The 24,691-nt window shown below is 42.9% G+C and overlaps 1 long non-coding RNA gene across 2 annotated transcripts; it reads right to left on the bottom strand.

Moving 5' to 3' along the window:
- LOC112059552 (uncharacterized) lies at window positions 1-24,478 on the bottom strand. 2 transcript variants are annotated; one of them, XR_002888862.3, is made up of 3 exons: window positions 24,341-24,478; window positions 4,753-4,875; window positions 1-1,001 (listed from the first exon to the last, which is right to left on the bottom strand). It is a non-coding gene; the product is annotated as an uncharacterized LOC112059552 (long non-coding RNA). The 2 variants fall into 2 exon arrangements; XR_010592613.1 differs by lacking the exon at window positions 24,341-24,478 and adding an exon at window positions 7,890-9,066.
- Window positions 24,479-24,691: the final 213 nt, after the last annotated feature.

The raw sequence follows: 24,691 nt of genomic DNA, 5'->3' as shown, positions 1-24,691 counted from the left end.
AATTTGAAAAAATCTCGGAGACATGGAATTTGATTAAATCATGGAGTTTATTTCCACAGGCACTGAAAGGAAAAAGTAGTTAAGCATTCAGTACAACAAGATTAAACTAACAAAGAAAGTGTAATAGAGAGCAAATGCCAGAGTACATACAAGAGGTCTATTAGGAGCCTAGCAGAAATAAATATGGAATTGTTTCTTTATCACTCCTGCATATTGTTTTGCAAAAACTCAATCTAGCAGTTTCTCCAGACAACTGAGAACAGGGAGGATGTCAGTGCATATATGTGACCCCAGGCCCTCCATACTCACAGATCTCTGAGAAGAAAAATGGTTGCAACTTAGCATTACAATTAGTGAGGCTCATCTCATTATCAGCCTGATACAATCAATATACACTAGGAGTTAGGAAGAGAAACATACAACATTTTGTTATACCGATATTCCAACAGAAGTGTAGTGGATTAAGGGGCAACCATCCCACTCCCACTAGTGAGGGGATGACCCATTATTTGTGATCTGTCCTAGTTGATGAGAATGCATTAAAAAGGCTGGGTTGGTCTGCCCAGCAATCAAAGGAGGCCAAGTTAGTACTCCAGAATCCCCACAGGTCCACCCTAAATGTGCACCACTGAGGTGATGAGATTGCTATCCCAGCAGTAGCTCAAGCCCAGTATGAACTACTGAAACCAGGAGACCCACACTGAGGTAAAACTGGAGTCATGCAATGGTAAATAAAACTGACACTTGTGCCCCACAGTTACACAGAGAAAATAGGGAAACCTATATATGGAGTTCAACTACCGTTTGATAACCACCATTGGCTGAAGCTAAAAGTTGTGCATTTTGAATATTCTTTGGGCAGCGTATCATACGATCATTCTTTCTCTATTACTATACTGTAGAAGATCTTCAGAGAAAGATTATATACACAGCACGCTTGCAAATTCAAAGCCCCATGCACGAAAATTCCTCAGAGTAGGTCAAGATGGCTGGCCAAAAACCTGTAAAGAAGAGGGGGGGAAAAACCTGTTTGTGGCAGAATTACAAAAGTACAAGAAGAGAAAAGGGCAGCTTGTTTCAATGTCTTTCTGTCTGGGATTGTGTTAACTTTTCCTTCCCTAATGCACAGCAGAGCTGAAACTGAGTTTAGTGGAGGATGACCATTAATGCTTCACATTCAGTGAGTGGGGACAATTACAGATGTTTTTGCTAAAATGTGACATGAAACCATTGCTGGCTTTCTGTTTTTATGGAGACAATTTGTTTTATCCTTTTTTTATATTATGCATCACTGAAATGAATAACTAAATCACGGCAAACCCTGTGTAACTATATTACCTCATGCAATAATCAAGTAGCTAACAAGAACCATAGCTAAATGAACTTAAAGTAATGACATAAGCATGGCTCCATGCAACCGATATTAGCGCGCTGAATATTTCTTGAGCTATGTAAGGCAAGAAATTGTCTTAAGCTAAAGTTTTCAAACTTGGGTGCCTAACTTAAGGCACCAAAAGTAACATTTTCAAATGACTTAGAAGCCTGCCCCATTTTCAAAAGTGACGGAGGGCCAGAATTTTAAAGGTATTTAGACACCTAAAGACATACATAGGCAACTGGTGGGATTTTCAGAAGTGCAATGGGAATGCCCTTAAAAGTCTGGCCCATAGGCACTTTTGAACCTAAGTCCCATTGACTTTCACTTCTAAAAATGGAGCAGGTTCCTAAGTCACTTAAAGTGCTTTTGAAAATGTTACACCTAAATCCATATTTAGGTATTGTCTCCCATTCATTTCTTTAGCCGTAGTGGGTGCCCAGCACCTCTAAATGATGGCCTGATGTTCAGATGCCTAAATCTGGATGTAGGTGCCTTATTTTAGAACTCACAAACTAGTGGGTAAGGAGGAGGGAATTGACAATAGGGCCTAATCTAATGTTCATTGAAATCAAAGGAAAGATTCCTAGTGACTTCAGGTGGGCATTCGATCAGGGTCTTGATGCATTTAGCGGAGAAGAACATCTGTAGAAGGGCAACACGTCATCTTCAGCAGGAAGGTGCATTCTTGCAAATAGAATTCCACTGGTACAATTGTTCATGGGAAGTGAATAAATAATAATGCCTAGCTTTTATATAGTGCTTTCCCTCAATAGACCTCAAAGGAGAGTCTGCAGCATTTATCCCCATTTTAGGGATGGGAAACTGAGGCACAGAGCAGTGAAGTGTCTTGCCCCAGGTCATCCAGCAGACCAGTGGCAGAGACATGAATAGAATTCAAGTCTGAGTCCCAGTCTAGTGGTCTGTCTAGCAGGCAACACTGCCGATCACAAAGGCCGCTAGAATTAACTTGTGGGTTTCATTCAAAATTTTGTAAATGTTTTTTGCAGTATTCCCCCTTATCCACAATATGACCTAAACCTGCACTCACTGAAGACAAGAGACGTTTTGCATTGTCTTTTGCAAGTGCAAGATCTGGTCTTTAAGCCCTGTGAAAATAAAGGAAAACTAGGTGTGGGGGAAAAAAAGACTTGATAAATATCAAGGTAGTAATAATAATTCAGGATGCCTATAGAAGGTGCTTCAGAAGGTCTTCATCTCTGCTCTTTTTTTCTTAAATTTTATACTAACTTTAACAACATCTTAAGAACTAAGATTTGAATCAGTATATTTAACATGAGCCTAAGTTTAGACCTCATCATCCTTATTAGTACGTATTGTTTATATTGTGGCTGTGGTTTGGAGACCTAATGGTGCAGGGAACATAAAAACCTAGTAAATGACAGCCCCTGCTCCAACCAGTTTTCAATACTCTACAGTGAGGTACCAAAAATTTCAACATGCTTTTCAAACATTCATTCCTTAAGCCTTTCAACACACTTGCAAGGTAGATATTAATACTTCACTTTACAGAAGAGGAAATTTCATGGACTCGCAGGGACTGTGAAGTGTTTTGTCCCAGAGCCAGACCGAAGAATGGAAATGAGAATGCCTGACTCCCAGTTCTACAGTCTTGCTATTGAAGTACACTTGTAAAATGCACATTGACAATGCACTGCAGATAATTAGTGCCATGGGGTAATCAAAAATGGTCCCTAGTGAGGAACTCTTTGTAGCCTGACCATATGGAATATATTCATAATACAGTGAAGAAATTGTTCGAGAGCAATTAATTGTTGCCCCAGAAAATATTGCCCCAGTGCCAGGGGTGCTGGAACAGCTTTTATAATGGGGGGCGGGGACTGAGAGCCATTGAACCAAACTGGAAACGCTGCAGATAATGGAAACCTCTTCAAGCCAGGGGGTGCAGTAGCACCCCTAGTTCCAGTACCTATGCCCAGTGCTGCTGCCGAGGTCAATGAGAACATAATTTATCAGCCACATAAGTGCTGGGAGACTGCCCCGGAGGCTTGTGGAATAATAATAATAATAATAAAAACATTTTCCAAACAGCTGTAATGTAGGTGTAGATACAGGGTCTGTCACTGCAACATGTTCATTGATCTCTGATGCCGATATTTCTTGAACAAGGCATGTTATTTGGCCCTTCCATGCCAGTTAAAACAAACATTTCTCAGAGAAACTTCACATCAAATTATTTCTGACTGACTCTCAGTGCGCCCAGTTTCCATGCTATAATGAAAATGGTTTGTATGGGTTCATGCATTGGACTGTAACTGTTCATTGCTTGGGGAATAGTTTTCAGCAATCCACATTCTAACAGAACTCGAGCCAGCTCAGTAAGACAAGTGACACCAAGAAATACACCATGATCTTACATTCGGAGAGAGTGCATTGTACAGCTTTATACCTATGCCCAGTCTGTACTCAACTTCCTTTCCTTCCGAGAAAGATATTTTTCCTCCCATATTAAAAGACTTCAATATTATTAGTATACAGAGCTCCTCTGGCAATTGTAATACCCAGATTGCTTCCCTGAAATCCCTGTGTGGAAGCAGCCACAGCTGTCTCCATGGGACTTCTGCTCCCCCCCCCCCAACCTCCCCCCGTCACCCTCAGGCCTTATGCAGGTTTCTCTGCAGGTTCAGGGTTCAGTCCTGGGGCAACGAAAGGGGGTGGGTGGGCTGGGAACAGGACAGGGACACAGATCTTCTCCTTCACAGCATCACCGGATAAGATAATACAGCCCCAGGCCTGGATTTACGCCAGGGAAACCGAGTGCAGAATTTGGCCATAAAATTCTGCATGTTCCCTGGAAGAGCAGTCAGTAAAATTCTGTGGAATAAAAACCTTTCCATCTGTCAATGGTTCCCTTTAAAAAATAAATATATATAACCACCACTCTGCTCTGGACCACAAACTATCACTTGCAGTCTCCAACCCAAACTCAGTGAATTTAAAAGCTCTAGCTAGTTTGTTTCTACTTTAGTTAACCTTGGGCCAAATCCTACTGGTTTTGCAATAGTCTCATTGACCTCAGTAGGATTACTTGGCTAAGTAAGACAGAGATTTGGTTCCCCTGTAGGCATCGATACAGTACTTCTAACTTTGTATCCCATTAATGTCATGGCTTGCAGTAAGCATGGCTTGTGTTCCCACCCCAGATGCCTGTGGTGCAGAAAAGGTAATATGGCTGGGGGGCTGTACTATCTCTCCACAGAGAATTCAGCTGGGCCATTGGGTGAGGGGATGATGTGTCTTCCCACTACCCTGTCCTGCTCACTCCTCACCCAGCCTAGTCCTTCCACATGACCCACAGAGGCATACTGTGAAGGACAGCCCTAGGGTGCACTTACTGTGCTGGCCACATCCTGGTACCACAGTTTACACGTCTGATCGCGTGAAGGAAGAGGTGATCCATGCAGGGAGGCTTTCCGGCCCTCTCCCCGGCTGCCACGTCCCCTCTGATGTACAGATCTCTGGAACATAATAGAGGCCTAAAGTTAAGAAATGTTGTAGATATGTGGCCACATCTGCACTACAAAGTTATGTCGACCTAACTGATGCCGGCATACAGCCACCATTATCAAACCACTTGTGTGTGTGCAGGTGGCTCCTTGTGCCGGCGGTGCGCGTCCTCACCGGAAGCATTAGTATCGATTGGATTGTCAGCGTGGGGGCATTGTGCAATGGCTCCTGAAAGTCAGTAACAGTCGACGCAGCGTCTGGACTGGCCCTGCGGTGACCTCATTACATTGACCGTGACTCCACGCTGCTCAGGGAGGGGACGTTACTAATTCCGCCGAGAGAGGCACTTATGTCGGTGGGAGCCAAATTTAAGTGATGACGTTTCCACAACTAGGTCGATGCAAAGCCGCTTACCTCGACTTAGCCATGTCATAGAGGCCAATATTCGCTGCATGAATGTGGTGGATACATGGTTGTGTTGTGAAGAAAGCTGTGGAGCAGGCACAACTCAACCACATTTGTCATAATGAAGACAGATGTTTACAGAAACACAGCCGCACTTGCCATAAAGACAGAGCCACAGTTAACCTTTGTGATTCGCCATAGAAGACCCTGCACTTGCTCCCACTGAAATCCAGAGTAAAGTTCCCACTGACTTCAATCTTCTTAGAAAGATGTGCAACATGCCTCAGGTGGCACGTAACCAGGATTCACCACTGAATTTGGTCTGTTGGTGGATCATTAGCTTCCTTGGCCCCGGGCCGGGTACTAACAGGGAGTGCCACAATGCAGCTCCATACCTCCCACTGACTTCAATGAGGGCTAGGATCTAGGGGTCGTCTTATGTGTCCATTTACACAAGCAGGTCAGACTGTTACTCTGTGGCACTATCACAGCTATCTATCTTGGAGTTGGTCTATGGCCTAACAGCATAATCTGGGAAGCTCTTTAAGAACATTGTTTAGGTGAGTGCTAATTCATAGTTTAGAGAGAAAGAAAAATCCAGATTAGTTTGGGTTATTATAGAGGCATGATTCCATATTTGAGGTTGCATTGAGACTTGCCTTTAAACCAGGATTTAATTTCTTGAGTATACATTAAAACTTCACTGAGCACAAAAACTGAATTGACAGAGTTCTGAATACCTTCTCCTATATTTTACTCTTCAAGCCCTGCTCTGGAGAAAAACTGCACAGTTCCCATAATAAATAAATAATTCAGCCATTTTCCTTCATTTTGTCAACACAATGAGGGCAAGCTCCCCTCCCCCCCCCCTTAAAACCTATCTTAGAAAAATCGTTTAAATAAATCAGATAACAAAATAGAAAACATACCGTTTAATCAACAGTGTGCAATTATGGGATCTCCCTCAGACACAACAATGGAGCCATTGTATCCACCCATCTGAGCAGTCAGCAAATTGTGGTAGGACAAGGCTGTAATGAATTAAAGGCTTTTCTGCAGCAGATAGGATTGCTGTTTGTTACTAAAAAAAGCACGTCCTCTGAAATCCTCTCTAGTCTGCTGCATGCTAAATTCATGTTAGTGTTTCTAGCACAGAGTAAAACCATCAAAACCAGAACCAGGGGGATGAGGCCAGGGAAATTGCCAGACTGGAGTGACTTAATGTTATGCTGATTTTTCTCATTTTGCATGCTAGTGATTTTCTGCCAGTGATTGATAGGAGTGCTTATGGGTAGATTTCTTGCACCTCCCTCTGAAGCACTGGGACTGGCTGCTGTTGGAGAGGATACTGGAGTAGATGGGCTGGTCTGATCCAGTATGACAATTCCTATGTGGCTATGATAATGACTGTAGTAATCATAATGATTCTCTCAGTAAACACACATACATTTATGCTGACAAAATAATTGCTCTCCAGGCAGCATGGCTTAGAGGAGCGGGCACTGAACTGGGAGTCAGGAGAGCTCATTTCTATTCCCATCTCCGCCAATGACCTGCTGCATGATTGGTCAAATCACCCAGGCCTGGATCCTCAAAGGTATTTAGGCAACTAGCATCCATTGATTTCAATGGCAAGTTATGAGTCTACAGACCTTTGCGGATCTGGGCCTTAGTCTCTCTTTGCCTTGATTTTTCCCTACAATCTATTGTCCGACTGGTCTATTTCAAATCCTAACATAACATTTGGAAAGTAAACATATATTGTTTAGAGAGAATTATATTACAATATTGCAGTTAGTGTTGTGATAAATATTTTGATAGGCCTAAGTAATCCAGAGCAATTATTTTGTTACAATTTGTAGAAATGCTGGGCTGGAAAGGTCCTCAAAGTCATCTAGTCCAGCCCCCTGCACTGAGGCAGGACCAAGTAAACCTAGACCATCCCTGATGGGTGTCTGTCCAACCTTCAAAACCTCTAATGATGGGGATCCCACAACCTCCCTTGGAAGCCTATTCCAGAGTTGACCTATCCTGATATCTAACCAGAGTTTTTTTCCTGATATCTAACCTAAATCTTCCTTGCTGCAGATTAATCCAGTTACTTCTTGTCCTACCTTCAGGGAACATGGAGAACAACTGATCGCTGTCCTCTTTATTACAACCCTTAATATATTTGAAGACTGTTACCAGGTCCCCTCGCTCCCAGTCTTCTTTTCTCAAGACTAAAAGCACGCTCAGTTTTGTAATCTTTTCTCAGCGGTTATGACCAAACAGATGCATTGCTTGGGTTTAAAAATGCCAGTAATTGTTTTAATTGCGAACAGGGACCTTGAATCATTGAAATTGACTTTGGCCCTCATCCAGTAGCCATTGGAGTAAACAGGAGATTGTCCATTGACTTCACTGGGAGCAAGCTCGGGACGACAGTGCATCAGGATGCCTAGAACTGCGTCGTAACTTTTCTCCTCTCTCCCCCGTTCCCACCACACACCCACAGCATGTGTCACATTGAAACTAGACGCACCTGCTAGTGAAGTTGTGTGGGGGCAGAGATTATACATGGTTATAAATCCCCAGCCTATCCACAGCCTTTGGTAAACATTTGGACAATCCTTCCTACCTGTCTTTCGTCCAAATATTTGCACCGTGCAGGGCTGCGAGTCGTTTCCTGACATGTCCTCAGACTGCAGGTCGAATCCAGAACAGGTGGATTAATCGTCTTATTTTATAAAATAATTGCTTGGAAAATAGTCGCTCCGTCTACCCACAGGAAATTCAGGTGAAGACGTGAACTTGCAGCCAGGGGTTGTATTTTATTGTATGCGCGGATTTGGGCTTTTCGGATCTGACCCAAAGCTCTAAGAGTGGATGATCCAAAACCTTAGGAAACGTGCCTGGAAACATCCCCCCGTGACTCCCCTGTCTCTTAGCGATCCCGTAGAGAGACCACTTTAAAAGATGCTGTTCCCTTGTCGCTGAGCAAAGGATCCGAGAAATGCAGCGCCAACCTCGCCTTTTAAAAACGAGCAGCAGTCCTGGATGCTAAAGCCAAGCGTGTCAAACTAATCCTCACAAACTGAGGCATTTTCCAGATAAGGTGCAACAGGAGGTTGCTACGAGTGTTTAAAAAGTACGTGTGAACCGTTTAACGTAAGCAACGGTTGCCAAGGCGAAATAAAACAATCGGTTTGTAGCAAGAGTAAAGCGCTCTGGATTCAGCTTTCGTAGTTGACAGGGCTGCCTACATGTAAAAACCAGTGTTTAAGATTACTGTGCTAAATCCCAGAGCTGGCAAGATTGCATCCTACAAACACAATAATTTTAATCCTCGAGTCCATACAACCCGTATTTTATGGCTAAATATACACTATAATAAGACGGTGGAATTTCTGATAGCGTAGCGAAGAAAATATTTGACCGTAAGTTTAATTGTGGGATAAAATTGCTTCGGGTACAATGTGTTCTCCCTAGCTCAGGCTTTGGTCGGGATCTTTTACTTGATCTTGGCTATAAAATCCACGCAGGGCAAAGGGAACATAACTTTAGGCTGTATGATCTTCGGGGCAGAAACGGCTTCAGTGGGGAGTATTGTCCAAACACTGTCCGCACCAAGTGAGCACAAAAGGTCAGAACAAATAACAGCCCGTGGAATCCGCCAGTGGTGTTTAGAATTTGAGCATCAGCAAACTGGCTATCCATTTAAAATGGAAGCCAGACCCTTCTTGGGAAATTGACCAGGTAGGAGTCACCAGTTAGGGCGCCTAAGCATTGCGCGTTTTATTTAAAGCCTTGTTTACTATGGGTTTACTAGGCAATATATAGGCAGCGATCCCTTGTACAAAAAGAGAGAGATCCGTGCAAAAAGAGAAGGCTGTGATGAAGCTGTGTTTTTGCCAAATTTGTGAAAGCAGCCTGTAAATTGCAGGCAGGTAATCCCCCATTGTTTCTCAAACATTTCCTCCCTGAGCCATGACTTCCTTTCAGGAGAACCAAAGCATCCCCTGCACAGACTAAACAATAGCTTGAACGTTTTCTTTAAAAAAAAACCCCACACCGTTCAAGAGGAGAAAGTCACTGTCCCCCTCTACGCGAGCTGATTGGGGAGGGGAGAAGCAAGGATGTGGCAGAAGCATAAAGCACCTGTTGAAGGCTATTTACGGATTAGCCAAGTGCTGACAGACAAATTGGCAAGATTAATAAGAGCAATCAAGGCTGTGTGGGCTAGAGTTGTTGGCTGACATTAATGTGACATCACTTTCATCTGCTTTTGCCTCACGTTGCACAGCGGGTATACAGCATCACTAATGCTGCTGGAAGCTGGAACTAGAAGGCAGTATGGTCCGATACTGGTGCTAGGAAGGGGGGGGAGGTTCACTTATTAGATCTCAATATATCTGCTTAGCGCTTTTATTCTTAACAGGAAACCTCCCAGCCCAATTGTACTGCGCACACGGTTAAACGCACTTTGAAATAAACCCGTTCAGGAAAACCAGAAGAGGATTGAAACGCTACAAGTTTAAAGGAGAATTCGTTCTCCGATCCTTTAACTCTTTCTAGATGCCGGCGGAATGGTGGTTGGGGGTTTAACTGATACATTCTTGATTTACGGGGAGGAATTATTACTCCGACGTAACTGGAGAAATTGCAGGTTTCACGAGAAAATACTTCTCCGTTTTTTTTTTAAATAGCAAAACTAAAAGGAAGTCAGATAAAGTCACTTGAAAACGTGGGCTAAGTCAGCCGAGGTGATTCAGGTTTGGGGGAAATTAGGCCCATGTGTCTATAATGTATTTTTGGCTCATTTCTGCATCTTTCAAAACAGGCGATCTTGTATTGGCTTCTCTACCCTTAAAAAGAAAAATCTTAACACATTAGGCATAGTCTATATTTATAACGTATTGCTCAGGCACTAAACTTTAGCGCGATATGCCTGAAAGAACGGGCTGGACCAGGTATAGATCACATAAATGAAGCATCCAGCGAGGAGCGCCGTTGGCACCAAGTGAAGTTAGAAACCCCCTTTAGGGTAAAATCCTAAGGAATACAAGATAACAGCTAAAAACGCCGTTGTCATGATTGGGTCTAACTCCTTGGGCTTTTAACAAGTTCACTACCTCAAGCAGGCATCGCGTTCATCTCTGCCACCAAACCCAATGCAGAAGTTCTACCAGCAACTTTAATTCGGCCAAGCAATCGTGTTTCTTGCATGCGGAGGTTATTGTTTAGATGTTTTTGTTGTTCCTTGTTCTGTTACATTCTGGCCTGCGAACGTTCCTCGCTCATTCCTGAACTTTTGGTAATATCCTCTTCAAACGGGGTTTGTTTACACTTCGTTTTTCCTTTGTAGTTTAGTCCATGAGGAAACACCACCGTAATAAAACATATGAATCTAAAACTGCTCTGACCCAGCCCTGCTTTCCTTTAACAGTGTCCTCTTGTCGAGAACTTTTTTCCGCACAAAAGGAAAGTAGGAAACCAGCGAAGGAGACACATACCTATCTGGAAAAGGCTGACGTAATTTGTGGGCATGGAATTAATTTTGTACCTAAAGATGAGGACAGGGGAAGTTTGTAAAAATCCTATTTATTAAAAGTAATCTGCACGCAAGAGATTCCATCAAATGCATTGGTTCGACCGCACGTACCAATATCTCGAAGAAACATTCGAATTCGGTGCAGTCCCTGTGGTCCTAAACGTTTAGGGATGGTGATTGATTGAAAAGTCCGCTAGACTCGACAGCCTGATCCTGCAGTTAGGGTAAAAACCCCTTCTGAGGTCAGTGGGAGCTGTGTCTGGCTAAGGACCTCAGAATCGGGCCCTTTGCCTGCCATTGTGATTTAAAGGGGGTGGGCAAACGATTTGGCCATCGAAGTTGGGGAAATCTTGGGGTATGCGAGGCCACTGATTTTTGAGCAGATTATAGTTGATAAATACAAGATCTTTCCAGGACTATTTCAAGCAGACCCTCCCCGAGATCTCGGGGAGGGTCTGCTTGAAATAGTCCTGGAAAGATCTTGTATTTATCAACCCCATGGCTTCTACAGTTATTACAATTTCAGGTGTGATCATCAAAGACCACGTGCCAATATGTGTTAGCCGTGATCATGGAAAACTGGGAACTCTGTAGGGGGAGCCTCTTGGGGAGTGTTTAAATGCCCGATCCTGCCCTGCCTACTCCACGGGACGAAGCAGAATCGGGCCCTTTGATACTGTACCAAACACGCTGCAAACCTGAGTGCTTTTCATACATCTTTCGTGTGCACTTTCAGTTATTTTCCAAATCCAATCCCAGCACCAAAGCTAGTCTGTCCTTGTCTCGACTGTGTCTTTCTTAGGAGCTGATGGAAAACATATTATACAGCTTGGAGCAAGACAAAAGCAGCAATAACCACACACAGAAAATCTCCCCAAATAATGCAAATGTGTTTCTGCGAAAACTACAACAATCATATTTGCTCACAGAAACTGATTACTTATACAATTTACCAATCCAGCAGCAAAATTCAGGGCATTCAGTGGTCTGTTTGTAATCTCATCCTTTTTTATTAACATAAACACTACTCAACAAAAATATACATGGCCACCTACTAAGCCAGTAAAGTGAATGTAGAGACCATCTCATTGCTTTCAGCGAGCATATTAGCTTGCCTTTAGTGTGTGAATGAATATGTGTGTACATGTCTCTCTCTTTCTCAATACTTCTGACTTACATAGATTTACAAGTATTTTAAAATATATAGAGACATTCAATCAATGTCTATATATACACTAAATTCGTACATTATATAGATATAGAAAGTTAGATATATAGATTGATCCCCCACCTCCAAAAATCTATTTTGGTGTTTTTTACTTTTCTCAAGGAAAAAAAAAATCCATTGACATTCACACACAGCCAAACTATCCCTATACAACAAAACTTTGGTAGGTTAATTAAAAAAAAATCTTTGTTCTCAGTCTCTTTCCCTTCTTGTCCCTCAACTTCAGACAATATCTAAGGCTCTGGGTTCAACACTGTATGCAGAATTCAAGCTCTTGGTGACAGTTCCTTTGGGTTAGGTAGGTTGCTCTGCTTTTACTACTGGCTCTGGGGAGAGAAACAGAGAAGGAACAACTGAAACTGCTCCTTCTGAAGTGAGGTGATCGGTATTTATTTGGTTGTTTTACATGCGGAGGCTTTTTTTTTTACTCGCTCTCGGTCTCTTTTCTCCTTCCCCCTTTACAGTTTCGAAGGGAAATTTACCTGTGCCCCTACGTGTTTAATCTATCTACCTGCACACGCTATTATTCATCGGAACTTGGAAATACTGTTGTTTTCTTCAAACAGATGAATCAAACACTTCACAGTTGCAAGGTGACCTTGGAGAACATTCCAGAGAAATGGCTTCTTTCAATTAAGTGAAATCTGTGCAAATCAAACACATGGCTTCTCTTACAGCTTTGCAGTCTGGAACGCTTTCCCTATGTTATAACCCTCCTTTCTGACACTAATTTCACAACACACGTATATTTGCTTTAATCAAAGCACTTGATACTGCTTTAACATCCATCAGGGGAGTTGAATGCCTCTGTGAATGGGACACAATCTCTCCCCAGATGCCATCGCTATATAGACAACGGCTTGGATGCGGTTTAAGTGCTTAGCATTTTACCCTCCTGTTGGTTTTGCAATAAATACATACAGAAGTGTCTGCTGCAATTTGCCTTCTTGTGATTTCTGCTCTCGCTATGGGGCAGTTCTGAGCAACTGTTTCTCGCTCAGGGCTGTTCAAACTCAGTCCTTTTCGTGGCACGGAACAGGGCTCGGTTCTGCTCTGACTCGCGCGCTTCAATCGAGTGCGCTGGTTCCTCCACCGCGTAATATAACGTCGTAGCCTTAAATAAGATTCCAAAGCGAAGAGGCAAATAGCAGCGACCGGGAGCCGGGTGGCTGATTCTGATTTACATCCATGATCTGTCCATCTCTGATGGTTGCGGGGAGCTCTGTTCTGTAGAGACCAGGAACCCAGGCCGCCTTGCAATCACTTTCTGCCTTATCTCTCAGCCTGGCGTTGGAAGTTTCAGAATGATTGGGGCGGTTGGGAGTAGATAGGTAAAGAGGAGGGATCTCGCCCTCCATGGTCGCTCAAAATACAAGCTGCAGACTGTGGGATAGAAAAGAAGGCGGCACTCGTTTGAGCCTCGGCGGAGAAAAAGCTCTCTCAATGCTCGGGGTGATTTTAAACCCGGTGAATCGAGGTGGTATAACCTCCCTGCACACAGATAATATAGTCGCTTTAACAACTATGTCTAGAAACGAATGCGACAATTGAGAGCTACATTCATAAACCTTCCGCTCGGAGATTCCTAAAATCATTTTAAAACAACTCCCAGCAGATGTTTTAGGACAACAATTTCATCCAGGACCTCCCTGCTCAAAGGATACATTTCCTGATCGTCGCCGATGCTTTACATTAATGATTTGTAACATTCAAATAATATCACTGGCGGGGGGGAGGAATGTTCAGGATTTTTGTTTTTAACCGTAGTATACCCAGAATGTCAGAAAAATAAACAGTGTAAAACACGGTTAATGTATCATTCATTCACTGTTCTTATTCCTTTAAGATATAAATCCCGTTGTTTAAGGCAGTGCTTTCTGAGACAGACAAAACAATACAACTAAACTTCTGCCGCGATCTCTCTTTGATTTACCGATTTTAATTGGATTAGCTGCAAACTGATATTTCTGAGGCATATTTTAAGAACTGGAGATGCAGTTGATGTGGAGATTAGCTGTCAGGACCTGAGTGTTTTGCCCTCCAACCACTGAGATATTTTAAAAATTAACGTGTGACTAAGGAGAAAGCAATAGAATTTAAGGGTTGGTATTTTGCGTTTTCAATAAATTTCTACAAAGTTTGCCTGGCGCGGACGGAGGAACACACGAAATATAAACGTAGAATGGGAAAACTTAATCTATCAGGCCCTATAATTAGAGGGACTCATGGAGAAAACAACTGCTTTATTGCAGAGCACAAGTCACTCCAGAAACAAATACCAGTCTTTTGCAGAGACTCGTGTATCTGCTTTTCTAAATTTCATGTTTCCATTTGAATTAACCCCAATCAAATCCTTTGAGGATTTTTTTTTCCTGGAGTGTAATTTCTTAGAGTGTTCTTTTGTGTTAATCAAAAACAATGCATATATACTTAGCCTGAAACCGATTCTTAAAAGGAGATTAACCGTTTCAATGATTATTTTTATAGGAAATGAGCGATATGATTGTCCAAACTGTTGTATTTCTAACAAGCACCGCCGCTCTAGTTCGATACAGATTGAGGTTATGTGCTTCTAATATACTTGTGTTTGTTAGCATAGAGGGGACTCCATAATATTAATTATAATTATAATTAAACGCTAAAACTGTGGTGAAAAACGCCATCAGACCAATCGTTTAAAGCAGGAAGCTTTCGCCCATTCAGATTAAATGAAGAACGACAAATGGGAATCAATTCTTGACCTAAAAGAGAAAGTTAAAGGTTTAAAAAAAGGCCAGTTTGAAGATAATTTCTGCGTTAAGGCGCTGGGATAGATTCCACCAAAAACAATTGCTTAGCCTTAAAGGAGGGGGAGAAGAGAACATTGCATTTTCCTGCCTAAAGAGGAGATGTCAAAATTCGTTTTGCATCGTTTACACAGCAGATAGGCGTCCAGCGCTTTCTTCCTTTGTCTTAATTTCTGTATATAGTTTAAATTTGAGATTTATTATGGAAACAAGAAGGTAAAAATCACGTCCCCTCAGACGTTAATTGGCGGTATAATCTATAATCGGTGAACCTAACTATCGGTGGGGGCGGAGTAATATTATCCGACTCTGTGTATGGACCTACGCCCACTATACATACACTGGTGACATCCTGGCTCAACTGAAATCAATGGGAGTTTTGCCATGGATTTGAATGGGGCCCTGGTTTCACTCACTGTCAGAGAGAGACTAGGTTGAGGGAGGGGGCCCAATCCTGCATCCCAGGGGGAAGCAGACCTCTCACTAAACTCAACACAAATTCTGCCTAGCTGAGCTGTGTCTGTATCAGGTGGAAGCTAATTCTAATATTGAAAAGTATTTCTACCTGCATTTCTGATGACCGTTATTAAAGGGGGCGGGGTTAAATGGAGTCTTGACAAAGTGACATTTACTGATCCGTCCAAACATATTACTGTATGGAAAATAATAGTGACTAATCCCTAGTGCTTTAAATTCCCCCAGCTCTGCACAGCTAGCTAACTAGTTTATCCTTGCCATTCCCATTTTGCAGACGGAGAAAGTGTGGGCATCATCGTGGCGTTCAGGATGGGATCCAGGGAGAGGTTTATTATGTGCTTGCCCCTAACCCTCTGGCCTATTTAAAGGAATCTTTAAAAACCAGGTGTTATTCTGGTGTCCTTTCGCCAATGGACACAGTAAGGCAGGGGGGAAAGAACATGCTTTGAAGGAGAAACGAAGTGTGAGGGGATCCAGCCCACACCACGGATGTCAATGAGTCTCTTACTCTGAGGGCTAAACTTTACCCCGCCTCCTAATCCGCTTGGCACCAAAGGGAGCAGAATCTGGCCTCTGGATTGCCACTGATACGTATGTGGATACACGGTCTGAGCACCCAGCCCTGCAACTCCTCACTGACAGGAATAGCAGAGGGAGTACAGGCTATTCCCCCCTGTGCGGGGATTTGCAACACAGGACCCTGCCATCCTTGTCTAGGATCTTCATTTTCTATTGTTCTATTCATTTCTTCATATTCTAATCACTGGCAATGCCACCACGTCAAAGAGGCATTGTTTTAGCACGGCACTTGATGATAAATGTTCCTTATATGATGAATATTTACATACGCTTTCCCCGCAATTAGTGTGACGTTACCAGGGCTGGATCAGTTGGAAAACTGAGGCTTAAGCCTTCACGAATCAGACTGCAAAAGAATTGCAGAACCTCCTTATTGCCACCAGACAATAAAGATGCATGCATGTCGCTATCTAAGCGGTTATCATTCTGCCTAGAGAGCTGGAGAACTATGGACAGTTTGCCAGAGAGCTGCCTGGAGCTGTATTTAGCACCTACAAGGCGGGAGGGGGGGGGGGAGAATCCGTTAGTTCTCTGGAAGTTAAATCATCGATTAATTTATAGGAGCCTTCTCTTAGCAGGTGGCTAACTCACCCGGATGCCTTGCTTGCTGATAATTGTGTATAGTGGGAATTTCAGATGGAGATCTTTCCTTAAGGCAGTTATAAACAATGTGCATCTGTATTAGCCTGGCTTATAGGAAAGGACATTGAGGGTAGAGTTTGCACTGAAATGTATTTTGATTGATCATTTTGTCGAAAATCTCCTCCTGCTTTTACTCCATAGATAGGTGAGCACAAAAGCTCACTATACATAACAGATCTATAGCATGCATTTATTTACATGTGCGTTTTGGGAGTGGCTTTTTTTGGAAAGGCCATAATCATCTATTGATGACTGCTACCTATAGTTCATACCAAGGCTTCCTATCTGAAGATATTCTTTGGTTTCGTAGTGGATGAAGTATGTCCGAACTCTTCGGTTATCTCTTGGGATTTGTCTTAAAATGTTGGTATTTGTGCGAGATTAATTTATTACAGTTCAATACACGTTACTATCCTTAGCTAGTCAAGAGAGGTGATTGTAACCGCTTATTGGAGAGGTATAATTCTGTATCAACCCACGCACATCTTTGGGTGAAGGATACTAAACTCTTTCTACATTACACTCTAGTTGGTAACCGCCGGAAGGGGAAGTGGAGGATGGAATATTGGTTTGTAGGCTTTGAATTCTAGTATGGAAAGGGGTTTAAATAAGATTTCAGGGGAGTTTGTCTCATTCCATTCCGCACGGAAATGTTGTCAGCCCAGGGACACAACTGACACTTTTTTGGGTATTAACAAACCTCTTGGCTAGAAGTAGTTTCTGCCAGCCTGTGAGTGTGGAGTGAAAGGGGCTTTCTGCTGTGTTCCAGGTAACTGGAGAGCTTTGATTGGACACAATGCGTGGAAAGGTTCTTTGGCTGTTGTTGGAGGGACCAGACTGGACTTCCCCATCCATATTAGCAGCTGAGAGAGTTGAACGTTTGCTGTAATGTGTTCCCCAAAAGAGTCCCCACAGCTTCCTTCTAAAAGTCCAGGGACCCCAAGTCGTTCGCCAGGAACATCTCTTCCCTAGGATGCCAGGCTTCGGAGGAGATTGTCATGGGACATATGGACCCAACATCCTGCTTCTAACGTAGCTCTAGTCTCTTCCACTGACCTCTCTGACTCTCCACAAGAGGAGGGCGCTTGGCTCAAAAGCCTGTTAGAAGGCTCTAACAAAAGGATTGCAGGCGGGATAAGGTTTGTGCCTGCCAAATAGTCGATACGCACCCCACCTCTGCCGGAGAAACAGTGAATGAAGTCCCTATTGTCTTGCATGTAATGGTGCCGCCTTGTTCTAAACATGTACATTCGGGTATGTTCTCTAGGTATGGACAATCAGCACACAGTTGATCTCCTAAGCTGATTTGGTGATTTATATTTCTACTTTGAACCAACGCCTCAACTATCAGAAACTCGGATCTATTTTTCGGCTCATATAACTCCTTATCTTCTTTAACTTTTCAAAGTCATATTGATATTTCCGTATGATTGTACCAACGCATTGTGCTTCTGGACAACACTACGTAACTTATTGAGAGAACTAATTTGGATCTTAATCAGTTCGGTATTAAAAAATTAGGAAGACTCTTTAATGTCAAAGAGAGCAATTAGAGTACATGTAAATTAACTTCTGTAACCTATTTGGTTATTTTATATTTTTTTGCATCCCATTGTGCTAATTATTTAGTAGAAAAATCAATACGCTCACTTGTCCCTTATATAGAATGGAAATATACTGTATTAATTCTTTTCACTCTGCATATTAGAAAAGCTTTTTCTCCCTTCGCTTAACTGTGAATAAATATAAAACAGTATTTTCTTTTCGGTCCCAAACTCTAACTATAGAGCAGGACTTTTTAAACCACAAAATGGTGTAAGCTTTGCAAAGGGGGAAACAAACGTTTCTTGCACCATCACAACAATTAAAACTATTTCCCTTGTCCACAAACAACAAATACAGCTATTTTCCCAAGTCACATAAAATCAAAATCTTCTATCTTTGATGCATGTTGTCGTTTACTTTTGCGCCATTCCAACCACCTGAAATTTGGATTAGGGCATTTCAAATGCATTTTGATTATAAAGGCAAAAATTGAAAATAAATTCAAGCATAATTCGGGGGCGGGAAGATACAGTTTATAAATCCTTGTTCTCAAAGGATTAAAGTTGTTCATGCTACAAGAATAATTGTCCTTCTAATGACTCTGTTGCTGTTTTATCTTCATTCAGCAAACCAGTTTAGTTCCTTCAGAATTATTTTCTTTCGGCGCACATAGGAAAGTAAAAGAGATTACTTATCTGAAACATTCGTGGTACCTAAACATTTCTCCTGGACAACAAGTTACTCAGAGCAAGACGAGTGTATGGTTAATAACACTCGTTGGGGTTAGAAACGCGTCTTGCCTTAGAAATAAGCTTATTGATGTGCTACGTTGATCAATATACATATTTATTTTTTCCCCAAAGGATACTTTAACCCTATTTTTTGTCAACGTATTCCTCTCTCTTTAAATAATACTGCACTTTTCATGCAGCGGCTTATTCTGAAAATAGCGTCAAAAATCCTAGGAAATAATGAATGTATTGAAGGGATTCTTGGGTTGGTTCAATAGCGGATTTGCTGACATGGCCCAGAGCGGCGTCACCTTGCAAGAGGTGAAACAGGCAAGATCCTGCTCTCTGGTTTAACTACAGGCTGAGCAGAAAATGATCGCGGGAAGGGAGGGTTATCAAACAAAATAAGCTGGGGACTGGTGAGATAACAGACAAGACAGACCCGATGCTGCAGGCTCACTGGGAACTTTGCCTGAGAAAGGATTGCAAGATCCGACCTAAAAGAGCTTTCCTCCAAATACCTGACCATAAGAATACCCTGTCCACGACTGTCGCAGGAATCAGACGTTTGGGTTCAGTCTAATCTCCTTTTCTATATGAGTATTTACAGCTCTTCTTTGTTTTCTCTTGCATCCAACTACCTGATACACCCGCAAAGGCATCGAAGCGATAAAGCCCCTTTCACTCCAGAATCAGAGGCTACTGCCCCAGTCTGGGAGTGCTGGACAAAGCTTCTTTTGAATCTAACGATGGTTAGGCCAGATCTACCGAAAGTACAGTATATGGAGACTAGGGGGAGACTAACACGTTTTATCAGAAAGTAACAGCTTCTGTCTCAAGGCAGGGCCCGATCCCGACCGCACTGAATTTCAGTGAGGGCAGAATTGCCTGGGAGAATGTCACCTAAAGGTGAAATCCTGCTGCTCTCCTTTACTTCAGTGGGGCTAAGATTTCCCGTTGGGTGCGGAGATTGGCTCTGGGCTTTGCAACAAGTTGAGGCTTTTTTTTTTTTTTTTTTTTTTTTTTTTGGCCCATATATAGCGAAGCAACCTTAGCCACTTCGCAGCTTAGCAATTCAGTAACATCTTGGCAGGCTGCGGAGTTCGCCTTCTGAATCTCTCCCTCTCCCTCCCCTCTCTATTTATGCCGTGGTAGGCTACGCAAATCTGAGTTCCAGCCAGCGAGAAAATGCTCAAAGGAAAGCATTCTAGTTACCCACCCGTAAGCGAAGATATAAATACACGGAGACATTTTAAAGATCTCCTCTGTGGGAAGCGATTGTGTCTTGGAGCTAAATAGTAACGTTTGGAGGTTAATATCTCTGGAACTGGTTTCTGTTTGAGGGACTGTTCCTGCCAGCAAACTCCCCAAAAATCTTGCGCTGAAGAGGGCTGTAAATTCCTGCGCTGTGATGTTGTCAAATATTTCATTGAAGAACGTCATGGAAACTGTGTGCTTTGGGGCAACCTCGGGACCAGGCAGCTAAAAAGCACAATCCTTTTTTCTGACCAAGGCTTGAACTTCTTCCTAGCATACAGCTGCCAGGAGTTCTTAAGTGCCGCATATATGCTCCAACAGAACCAACAGCAGCTGGATTCGACAATTGAGCAGCGGTAATTTGTGCAAAGTCGCCCCAAAACTCGGGGTCCAGCTTCACGCTCCCCTAAACCCCTAAATTTCACTCAGTCCCAACTCGGAACCTACGCTTGTGAGATCCCACTGATGTGTGTGTAGATCTAGGATAATATCCTACGGAGGCCGTCTACTTCTGTTCATGAAAACCATATTTATACATTCATAACATATGTCAGGGCGCAGATGTACACACCCGTGTGTGTAGACCTATATATGCATAGGTATATGTTGTGTGATAGGAAACACACATTCTAGATGAATGAATACAAAGATCAATGATGGAGTCAGAGATTCCGATCAGGGCTGATTTGAAACCAATAAGAGTTATGGGAGGGATGAAAGTAGGCCCTGATTTTGGGGTTACTTTCCAGAAGCAGAAATGGACCAGGGAATGGCTTATGTATGCCTGGGTGTAGGGATGCTGCACTGTGTGGCTAGTTATATCCTGGCTGCACTCTCATGGCATGGACCGGCATCTGAATCCTGGCCCGCCCAATAGCCTGCTACCCTCTGCCTTTAACCTCTTGTGGCCAAGGCTGGGTTGCTAACGCTGGCTCGCTTGCCTTGCTGGTCTCCAGGGAAATCAGCGGCGCTCCGGGAAAGCTTGTCTTTTCCGCCACATATTTCCTGCATGAACTCACTTACGGTGCTTTTAGCGATGGTGGTTTTTTGTTATTTTTTTTTTCCTACCCGGAGAAGCTACAACGCGGATGGTGCGTGAGACCCAAAACTGCGCCGGGTCCGAACGTTAATAATAGCAACAGCGGATGCTAGAACTGCCCCGAGGCTCTGCATTCCCCCCAGCCTGGCCCAGATCTTCGCTGGTTAATCTGCTTTGCACACGTGCAGTTGGGCTCTTAAAGGTGGGATGGGAAGCAAGCGTCTCTCGGGCTTTTCCCCCTGGAGGAGCCTCTTCTGGACAGTTTATTACAGAGAGGAGATGCCAATGAGCTGCCCGAAGCGCCCCCCCCCAATAGTGCCCCCTCCTGTCAACACCTTTTAGGCTGGAATATTTACAAGTTAACAAAATGCCCTCCTCCCTCCGTCTGTAACCCGCTGGTTGAATCAGCCCCCATCGCTCCCTCCCCTCCTACCTTATGTAAACGTTTAGGCATCAGTTTGCACGGGGCTAAAGCAAGGAGTTTGGGCGATCGCCTCCAGAAAGCGAAGTAGGGGGGCGGGCTTCTCCAACTGAAGTCCCTGGTGTTAATGAAAAGCAGGGGCAGTGGAGAGGGGGGCGCACGCGTGCCTCTGCCCTCTCCATGGGTGGTCTGCGCTCGGATAAACACATGGGCCTCTTAGCAAAGCAGCACCCAACTGCACAGTCTTCTTACAACAATAGTACCTATATACATTTCCATACTCGGATTACAGGCTGGCTTGTTGCAGAGTCTAGTTCACTTAAGCAATTAGCTAGTAAAAATACCTTCAGTGCAGGAAAAGGAAGAAAGCTCAGATTTGTCTATTTTTACACAAAGCACTGCAGATTTAAAAAAAAAAAGGAGAAAAAAATGTCTTTTGGAAATTAAATGTCTTTTGGAAATTTGAAAACAGAGGGTTATTTAAAAAAAAAGAAACATTACAGGCCCACTGGGCTGATTTTTAGCCCAACCGTCTGATGTGAAATCTGCATCAAAGTAAGCAACATATTTTAAAAGACAATAATTGCTCCAAATTATATTTTCCCCATCTCGTTTATTTTGCTGACGGGGCCACAGATGAGGAGGGGGGATCTTATATTTTATTTTGTTTGTTTTATGCAGGGAAATATCTATCTACATGAATCACCAGCCTGACGTTTTTCTAGAGCAGGAATTTAAGACATATCCTATTTGCCCTTTAAGAATCCGGTCTTGACCATATTTTGAATAATTTTGACGTTTTATAACCAACAAACCACTGAAGATAACAAGTTATCTAACAACATGGTCCTCTCAGTCCATAATAAGAGTGACACTGAGGGTTAATATATTGTAAAATAAAATCCCTGTGCTAGATACAATAAATCATGTCTTGGCCTTTATTCCCAAAATCTGTTATTTACTAAATACACGGGTTAGTTTACTACATAAAACGATGTAATATTTCTTCCTTTCCCACAGCTAGGCCTATGAAATACGGAGTAGATTATATGGGTTTTTTTTTTAAGTTTACCAGATAAATACGTCGGGAAAAAATCTTCACACTCCCAAAAGTCACTGGGGGAAACAAAGAAAACAATTAAGCAAAAGATTGTTTTATTTTTTAGAAAATTGTTTCGTTAAGATCACTGAAACAAGCGTCATGTTTGCTCCAGGTGATTGTTGTTGTTTTTTCCTGATACAATAGTGGACATACTTCCTCATGTAAATTACCACCAACATTTTAACTTGAACTGCAATGCAAGCTGTAAAGGCAGAATTTTATTTTTAATGTGTCCTTATCAGCACCCCAGAAACAATTGCAAAAGATCTTAATACATTGCATCCCTTGTTTAGAATTCTGGAATTGACATATATAATCTGGGTTCTGAATTGTTTAATTTCCAAATTCATTCTTTATATTTCTTTCAAGCAAAGTGGGGGGAGGGAGGGAGGGAGGGAGAGGGAGGAAAGTATCTACAATGCGATTTCATATTTTAAAGAAATCAAGACAAATAATAATTTGAGCTATAACATAATAGCTGCAATGGAGAAAAATAGGTTAGACAGGCTCAGAAGAAAATTAAAGGCTGATTTAAGAAGGTTATTTTGCATTATACATTTGGGATCTGTAAACAGAGAAAGCATATGCTCACTAAGGAAGAGCTGGGGAAATGTCTGATTTTTTTTTAGCTAAGCAACAACACACGATTTGTTATCCCCGTTTGCTCTATGCTTTTTCTGGCATAGAATGGTATTTTAAACCATGTGTCTTCCTGCTTTGAGATGGAGATGTGGGACGGGATTTTCTGCGCTGGGGGATGGTCCCTCCTCCGTATAATATCAATTTATGGGAACATTTCACCGTATTTCTATAGCCGGGGGAGTGGGGAGAAGGCCACATAGAAACAGAGAGCCCCCTGACACATTGCAGTTATATGTGGATTATCCTGCAACCCAGGCCCTGAATCCAGGCTATTTACTAGAGAGCTTTCTTTCTCGCTCGCAGCTTAGGGCATTTGACCGGCTGTGAAATACCAATCAGAAAATCATTCTCTGCAGTACATACGTGTCCTCAATGCTTCACTTTTCTGTATTGTTAGCATGTTTAAGGGCCAGTTGCACACAACTATATACCGAGGCACATTGACAGATCTGAACTGAGCTGCAAAAGTCCCGAAATGCGCTTGTTTCCCGGGGAAACACACGTTCTGCTCCCCCCTTGCAAACGCTGGAGATTGCTTCGGAGTGTTGCAAGGGGAAAAGAAGAAGAAGAAGAAAAAAAATCCTGATGTGAAATCCCTGTTGGTGGTATCACAGATGTGTCAGGCGCCCTAGAGGCTAGTAACGACTGGCTGCAAATAACGTTAACAGGGATTTTGGAAACCCGATCAGTATCTATCTTTCTTTTAAAAGGAATTAAATTAACATAAAACCCTTAAAAGCGAATCTGGGCAGAAGGGGGAATTAAAGGAGGAAGGAGAGACGGCGGAGGGGGTTTCAGCCTTTCACCCGGTTAAGATACTTTGCAGAGCCGAGAACAGGCAGCAGCAGCACAAATTCAGTTGGGTTTTTTTCGTACTATCTGGCCTTTGCTCCCCCCCCCCCCCCCGCATCTTGACAAGAAAGAAAACGGCAACAGCCAGCACATCTGCTCAGTTTCTAGCGATGAACTGTGAAAGCCAACCCCCCCTCCCCCGCCCGGCCCTCCGCACAAGCCCCTCTCACAGCTTAATTGTGCAAAAGTTACCACGCGCGCCTGGTAAGAAGGTGACAAAAGTTTAAAGTGACTTACCTTGATTAGTGAGTGACAGCTTTACTGAGGAAAAGATGGTCAGACTTTTTGGGGGTGGGGGTCTGAGGAAGGCTTTGCCCTCCTTTTCCTCCCCGCCCCCCCATGTGGTGTGTGTGTGTGTGTGTGTGTGTGTGTGTGGTGTGTGTGTGTGTGTGTGTGTGTGAGAGAGAGAGAGAGAGAGAGAGAGAGAGAGAGAGAGATCCATTACTTCTGAGGATCAAAGTCTGGGCATAGCTGAAAAAATCACACATATTTATATCACAACAACAACAACAAACAACAACAAAAGTCTAACCCGGCAGCAAATCAGGCGACGGGCGCTATTTTATATGGCGCAGTGAGGGGCTCTAT

This window comes from Chrysemys picta, chromosome 14 (genome assembly GCF_011386835.1).
Source record: "Chrysemys picta bellii isolate R12L10 chromosome 14, ASM1138683v2, whole genome shotgun sequence".
In the NCBI taxonomy this organism is placed as follows: domain Eukaryota; kingdom Metazoa; phylum Chordata; order Testudines; family Emydidae; genus Chrysemys; species Chrysemys picta.
The sequence above is the reverse complement of the archived record's forward strand: the minus strand, read 5'-3'. Positions and strand labels throughout refer to the sequence as shown.